Source organism: Piliocolobus tephrosceles, chromosome 2, assembly GCF_002776525.5.
Source record: "Piliocolobus tephrosceles isolate RC106 chromosome 2, ASM277652v3, whole genome shotgun sequence".
NCBI lineage: Eukaryota > Metazoa > Chordata > Mammalia > Primates > Cercopithecidae > Piliocolobus > Piliocolobus tephrosceles.
Genome location: NC_045435.1, coordinates 9,030,561 through 9,038,158, shown reverse-complemented (window position 1 = coordinate 9,038,158; position 7,598 = coordinate 9,030,561). Strand labels below are relative to the sequence as shown.

Sequence of the window (7,598 nt, the reverse complement as noted above, 5' to 3'; positions counted from 1 at the left end):
TCAGAACCAGCCATTAAACATTGATTAAATAATAAAACTTACATTTTTCTTTTCATTAAAAAACACATGGGGCTAGGCATAGTGGCTTACGCCTGTAATCTCAGCACTTTGGGTGGCTGAGGTGGGAGGGATCCCTTGAGTCCAGTAATTCAAGACCAGCCTGGGCAACACAACCCCATCTCTAAAAGAAGAAAAAAATCGTATAAAAAGTAAAAAAAGAAAAAATTACTAAACAAAGAAACAAACAAAATATGGTAGCGCATATTGTAATACCAAAGGTTCTTGCTTTAGCCACACCAAAGAATTAGTGTGGCGGCTGCCTGCGGCGAGTGATGGAGACACGGACCAAGAGAAAAAAAGCTGTAGGCTTTATTGAGCAGAGTGACAGTACAAAGCTTTCACAGAGTGGAAGGGGTCCCCAAGCGGGTAGCCAGAGTTAGATTATGCAGTTACTTTTTAAACTCTTTAAGGCGGGAAATACGTGCCTGCAGAGGGAAGATGTTACCAGATCGAGAAACAAAGGCAGTAAATTATTGTGTGACATGTTTTAGATTTTGAGGAAAACCAGAATTGCAACTTAGGTTTTATCTACTTTATGACCTTGTAGCGGCATGGCAAAGGAGACAGGATCTCACAGGACTTTACAAAGTATGTTTACAAGGAATTGGAATTAGGAGCATAGATAAGGTCCGCTGGTCACAGAAAATGGGCATTTAACATTCCTTTTAGTTTTAGGGGAGGGGGAAGGGAGAGAGGGAGAGAGGACACAGGGAAACTTACAGCAAAATTTTCGTTGTTTATACCTTTCTTGGGGAAGAAAACACATGCACACATCCTGGTGTTAGGAATATTTTAAGCATATATCTTCAATATTATTCATCCAGGACCGAAGTCAGTCCTGATGCAGGAAATGAGTGAGTTTCACAGCTTCCTGAGCCCCTGCTCGACCCAGGAAGCCCAGCTGGCCCCTCCTCTCAATATTATCGATATCTGTACCAGTCATGCAAAACTAAATAAGTGGATCCGGTTTCTTTGCTTTGAACCAAGAAATACTATGGTTAAAAAGCTTCAAGTGTTAATAACCGTACTTGCTTTCATTATACACAGTACTATCTAGGCATTCAGTGGTGAGATAATCTGGTAACTGGTCACAGGCTATAAATCCTAAGGCCAAGGGAGCAACCATTTACTGCAGGCTACCAGATCAGACAAAAAAAAAAAAAAAAAAACCTTAATGGGGAAGGACCCAACTAGTACCAAGCCCAGCAGAAATTTGGGTGTAGTCCTGGCTAACCCCAAAGCCCATGATCCTTCTCTTATTCTTGCCCCTCACTGCCTCTGGAAGGCAGAATGCAGTGTGTGAATGACTCCTGAAACCCACTCTTCTCACTCAACATTGGGAACCTCATTTGTTATTCTATCAGGACTACGCAAGGAGGTAAGGCTTCAAAGAATCAGTCCAAAAAGAAATTTCCAACATCTCCTATACACATGTAGATAATTGGAGACTAGAAGGTAGGCAGTTTCTTGCACATCTACACATGCCATTGACCCTGGTCAACCATTTTCCACAAACAACTCTTTTGGTAGCAGTTTTGTGTAGTCCCATGTTGGTTTCCGGATAGTCCAAGATGAGATGGACAATTTTACAGTTAAGGAGGTGGGGGCGCAGTGGGGGGGGGGGGGGGGGGGGCGGGGGGTTTTTTTCGGGGGGGTGTGTGTCACTGTCTTTTTTCCTCAGGGCTTGTCAGACCAGTTGGAAGGGGATGAACTTGTCAGTTGCTGGAAGCAATTTTCAGGCCCTGTGGACTGTAGAAAGGGTTTGAATCAGTCCAGTGTTTCCTAGTCCTGACTCTCCTCGGCCAAACTTGGCCCAGCTAACTTCCTCACTTCCCTGGGGGCTTCCCTTTCTTAAGGAGATAATTCTCTTTTGATTTAGCCAAGGGCTAGGCTCAGGTGTGGGGAAGGAAGTCTTTAAATAATTTGTACTTTAATTAAAGGAGGAAGTTAAAAAACCAAAAAACCAAAAAAACAAGAAAGAGGAAAAGCCAGCTGTTTTCTGCAAATCTTTGACACAACAGCTGTGCACTCTTCTCCTGCTCCAGTAGAAACTGGCTTCCTCCCCAACCCTGAATGTTGCTTTTCTAGTCTCCCTAGCTTATCCCAATGGCTGTGACCTTGCCTCTATCATTTCACCTGTATGTAAGATTCTGAGATATGTCAAGTTAGCTCAGAGACAGCTCGTTCAGTTCTTCACTCGGCTATGATCAAAGCTATACTTTTCACATAATAGCCATGATAGATAACACTTTATAAATACAACCTCGTTTAATCCTCAAAGTTACCTAGTGAGGAAGATTGGATTATCCTCCTCATTTCACAGGTGACAAAAGTGAGATGTAGGTCCTATGTCCGAGTCACCTAACTTCAAAACCTATTCCATAAATCAGAGGATCACAAAACGTCTTTGCATCAGAAGGTGCTTGGTCAAAAACATAGATTTCCAGGCAGCCAACTCAGAGATTCTGACTGAGTAAATGTGGAGTGAAGCCCAGTAATCTGTTTTTTAACAAATGTCTCTGTTGAAGCAAGGGTTTAAATCTTTACAATGCTACTCTATAATTTTGTACATTCTGCTTGTCACAGCCCTTTCTCAATTCTCAGTTCTAATTAATCACTCCTTCTATTGGGTTCCTGTTCTCACGCCTAGTGCAGCAGGAACTGCATTGTGTTAAAATCAGCTCCCCCCCGCCCCGCTTTTTTTTTTTTTTAGACAGAGTCTCTCTGTGTCGCCCAGGCTGGAGTGCAGTGAAACGATCTCTGCTCACTGCAAGCCCCGTCTCCAGGTTCAAGTGATTCTCATGCCTCAGCCTCCCAAAAAGCTGGAACTACAGGCGTCCGCCACCACACCCAGCTAATTTTTGTATTTTTAGTAGAGACAGGGTTTCACCATATTGGTCAGGCTGGTATCAAACACCTGACCTCAAGCAATCCACCCACCTCAGCCTCCTACAGTGTTGGGATTAAAGGTGTGAATCACCATGCCCGGCCAAACTGAGTGCTTTTTATGTCTGTCTCCCTGACTAGCTGGGGAGCTACTTGATGTGCAGGATCCTGTTTCTTCTTTCTTTTCTTTTCTTTTTCCTTTCCTTTTTCTTTCTCTTTCTGTTTCCTGGGTTGCTCATTCCATTGATCTTTACGTAGCTGGGTTCTCCTCATCATTTAGACCTCAACTTGAAAGTCCCCCCTCAGAGAAGTCTTTTCTGATAACACAATCAAGAAGCCCTCCAGTCATTCTCTGTCACATCCCATTTCCTCATCCAGTGTGAAGCACAGGGCTTAGCATGGCAGATGCTCAACGGCAACTGGATTACCCAAATGCAGATTAGATACATTCTTAGGGCACCAAAAACAGAGGCATCAAAAGAACTTTTTTAAAGTTAAAAAGTGGTTATTTTTAAACTACGGAAAAAGTCATCTGAAAATTATCAGGATCTTGCTGGTCTCCCACTTACATTATGGACTAGTATTATTTGTATATAGAATTATGTATCAGGTATGGACTCTATAACATTTTTGAACTTTGAGTCTCTAAAGGTTTAAATCTGGCACTCTGCATAGTACCTGCTTATCAATATCTTTGTTTTCCAAAACATTTTGAAAATAAGTTGGATGGGTATCATTATCCAGTCTTATCTTGAAGAGGTTAAAAACAGAAGCACAAAAAAGAAGAGAAAAAACATTGAACTGATTTTTTTAGAATCCTTCCTGAATTTGAGCATTTTACTGGGAATAGAATATTAGACTAATAAATTGAGCATTAAACACAGCCCAAAGAGGACGTCCTTTCCTTGCAAAAAGCCTCTTGAGCATTAAAGAATCTACTCTCCAGAGGTTTAATTTGGGCAAAACCCTCACCAGGATGAGCTCACTTCATTTTTCTTACTCATGAAACATGGGAACCAAACTAGATAACCTGTAGGATGTGGACCACCTAAGCATTAGACAATTCTATCTTGAGACGTAAAAGAAAACGTGCCTGACTCAAGATTTTTTACCAGAAACTCTTCTTCCTCTGATTAAAGTGACTCATCATTCTATCAAAGAAAGAAATGATCTGGCATTATTTACGCTTCTTAGGGTCCCATTTGTTATTCTGCTGGGGCTTGAGTTTGTCTCATGTGAGACTAGCCTTTGATTTTCTGCATTCTTTAGTATAAATTTAGATGGCACTGGGCTCCATATCCATAGCCACCAGCATGGTCCAGGCCACTGTCATCTCTTCTCTCAGGTCCTGCAGTAGTCTCCAGACTGGCTTTTCTGCTTCCACTCTTGCATCATTGTAATTCTTTCTCCATGTAGACCCCAGAGTGATTTTTTTAAAAAAATATGTCAGATTCAATCACTCCTTGCTTAAAATATTTTAGTTACTTCCTTTCGCATTTAGAATCAAATCCAAATTCCTTACCCTTGCCTTCAAGACTCTGCGTGATGAACGATCGAGCTCCTGCCTCCTCTTTGGCTCCCTTGCCCACTATGCTCCCCTCGTATGATACGCTCCAGCCAGACCGATCTGCTGGTTCTTCTCTGCACATACCAGGCTCATTCGTACTATTATAAATAAAGTTTCAGTGCTGCAAAAGAAATAGTACTCGAATATAAAATTTTCTTTTTAATCCTCAGCAAGGCAACATGCTTCTATAGAAGGGTGTGCCCTTACAGATGGAGCAATGGTGAGCACACACTTGGACAAGGGAGGGGAAGGGGTTCTTATCCCTGACGCCCGTGGCCCCTGCTGCTGTGTTGTTCCCCTATTGGCTGGGGTTAGACCGCACAGGCTAAACTAATTCCAATTTGCTAATTTAAAGAGAGTGATGGGGTGAGTGGTTTGGTGGGAAAAATGGCTATGGCAGAGCAGGAAGTCAGAATGAGTCAGGGTGGAGAATGAGCAGGTAATCGGAACGAGTCAGGGTGGAGCAGGTAATCGAAATGAGTCAGGGTGGAGCAGGTAATGGAAAAAGGTTGCTTTTTGAGGAAGTTAAGTTTAAAAGTAGAAGGCAAAGAACTGAACATATTGACATACTGATTCTTTGAAATTTAGAACTCATATCTAACAGTACCTGGAGAGTGTGCATGAGCCATTTCCTCTGCCTGAATTGCTCTACATAGCAGGTCCAGCAGTTGAATTTATGTTTTAAAATGTGCTCTGGATTTGTTTAAATCAGGTATAGTAAGACATGCAGACATGGAAATGACTGTAATGAAGAAAGAAGTTTTTACACTTGCAGGTTCCTAGAAACAGGAGGTAAGCCACGAAGGCCCACAAAGGAAAGCACCAGGGTCAGTCAGGAGGCAGAGGAAGCAGAAGGAAAATGTGGCAAGAACTTCTATTGCGCTTTGCAAGGAAAGGAATAGGTCAAGGTGGGGCAAGCAGCTTAGAATTGTCTAGTTTGAATAATGTCAGTGGGCTCTGGGGGTGTAGAGGCCATCCTGAGTTGCCTGGTTCCTGGCCCCAAGATGATTAGAGCAGGGCTGGAGAGTAAGAGTCCTATAGAGGAGGCTGGGGGAGTGTGGACTCCAGTTTGAGTAGTTTGCATATGAAAAGCAGGCTCCCTCTATCTCTAAGAATCAGCTCTTCCTGAGAAGTTATCCCTCCCCAATTACCAAGGCCCCAGTTGCCAGAGCATCCAACACACACACAAAAATAAGAAAATATAGTGAATATAGTTTAGTCCTACAAACTCCATATAGATAATTGAAACACAGGTGCAGACTTCTGGAAACCATCACCTTCTAACTTGAAAAGGGCCTGGACAGGAATACCTCGTCTTTTCCCATTGTCTCGGACTTCATAAAGTTTGACTTGATATTCTTCCCTAGACTGGGAAATAGCAAATCAAATGTTATTGCTCTTCTCAGTTTTTATTTTTATTTATTTAGTGACAGTGTCACTTGCCAATCTCCCCAGCTTTTAATAAAGAAATCCTTGTAAATATGTTGTCCTTTACCAATATTCTCAATAAATTTTGGCAAGGATGTGACACCAGATGAAACTATTCTCTTGAGATGTAAATGTAGGCAGAGGTCCTGTAAATTCTTTAAAGAGAAGCAATATGAGAAGAGAAAAGCATGTCACCATCATCTCTGAATAGCTGTCCCTTTCTAGAATCTGAACTAGGCCATCAAACTGTATTAACTCATCTGAATTCAAAATAAGGATGAGATGGAGGGACTAGAAAAGAAAATGAAGGGGTGAGAGGCCTAAGAAGATTGTGAGGGTATTTAGGGGAATATGGTTCAAAAAGGAGAACAGCTCTCTTCCATATAAGGGAAGAGAGTCTGTCAAATAATCTTTTGCTGCAGTCTCCATGAATTTATTGTTGCCGTTGACCCATTTTCCTGCCTCTTGGTTGAATTTTTGCAATAGCAAAAGAACCAGCTTATCAGTATATATTGAGAGTTTAGTATAATACTTGAAAATCTTGATATCACAGAATCTTAGAGTTGTAGAAATTGTAGGAATTAGAGAATTACTCATTTACCTCTGCAGGAATTAATTCTGAAAGATAGTTATATAGTTAATACAGGTGATATATTCTATTGCTGGACCCTTCATAGTATTAATTGTAATGGATAAAAACATAGCCCTTTCATGATATAGTTTGATTCAAAGATAAAATTGAGAAAGATTTTTTCCCCATGTTTTACTCAAGAGCAAGACTCTGTCAAAAAAAAAAAAAAAAAAAAATTAGTTCTCAAAGCCAGCATTTTGGTAAGAGCGTAGAGAGTCTGTGGTTGATTTGTGATGAGCGGTTTGTCAGGATTCTGTGATGCCAGGGGTGTATGCAAGATACTTTTCAGGCTGTAAAAAGGGGAAGAATATCATAATTGACTTTAACATTGAATGTACTTGAATATACTACATATAAACATACTAACTGACATATTATTATTCCAGGTTTGGATAACTTAGCAGCTCATTTACCTCATCATGTATCCAGATCCTTTCTGTCTTTTTTTTTTTTTTTTGAGACGGAGTCTTGCTCTGTTGCCCAGGCTGAAGTGCAGTGGCCAGTTCTCAGCTCACTGCAAGCTCTGCCTCCCGGGTTTATGCCATTCTCCTGCCTCAGCCTCCGAGTAGCTGGGACTACAGGCGCCCGCCACCTCGTCCGGCTAGTTTTTTGTATTTTTTAGTAGAGACGGGCTTTCACTATGTTAGCCAGGATGGTCTCGATCTCCTGACCTCGTGATCCGCCCGTCTCGGCCTCCCAAAGTGCTGGGATTACAGGCTTGAGCCACCGCGCCCGGCTCTGTCTGTCTTCCTCAGAAGCTGGCTTCGTTCTCAGGTCCTCGACTGTTTCCAGTTAGATGCCACATCTTCAGGCATCACATCCTTGCCCATTGATATCTCACAGCTGGAAGAGAAGAGAGTGCAGCCACATCCCTCATTTATCTTTTTTCTTTTTATTGTTTTTTATTTATATATTTATTTTTTATTTTTTTGAGACACGGCCTGTGTTGCCCAGGCTGGAATGCAGTGGTGCAATCTCGGCTCCCTGCAGCCTCGACCTCCCAGGCTCAGGTGATCCTCCCATCTC

The 7,598-nt window shown here is 41.9% G+C and overlaps 1 long non-coding RNA gene across 1 annotated transcript; it reads right to left on the bottom strand.

The window, feature by feature from the left end:
- Nucleotides 1-1,708: 1,708 nt before the first annotated feature.
- LOC113225281 lies at nucleotides 1,709-7,097 on the bottom strand. Its single transcript, XR_003309939.1, has 3 exons — nucleotides 6,986-7,097; nucleotides 4,469-4,634; nucleotides 1,709-1,809 (listed from the first exon to the last, which is right to left on the bottom strand). It is a non-coding gene; the product is annotated as an uncharacterized LOC113225281 (long non-coding RNA).
- Between the last annotated feature and the right edge of the window lie 501 nt (nucleotides 7,098-7,598).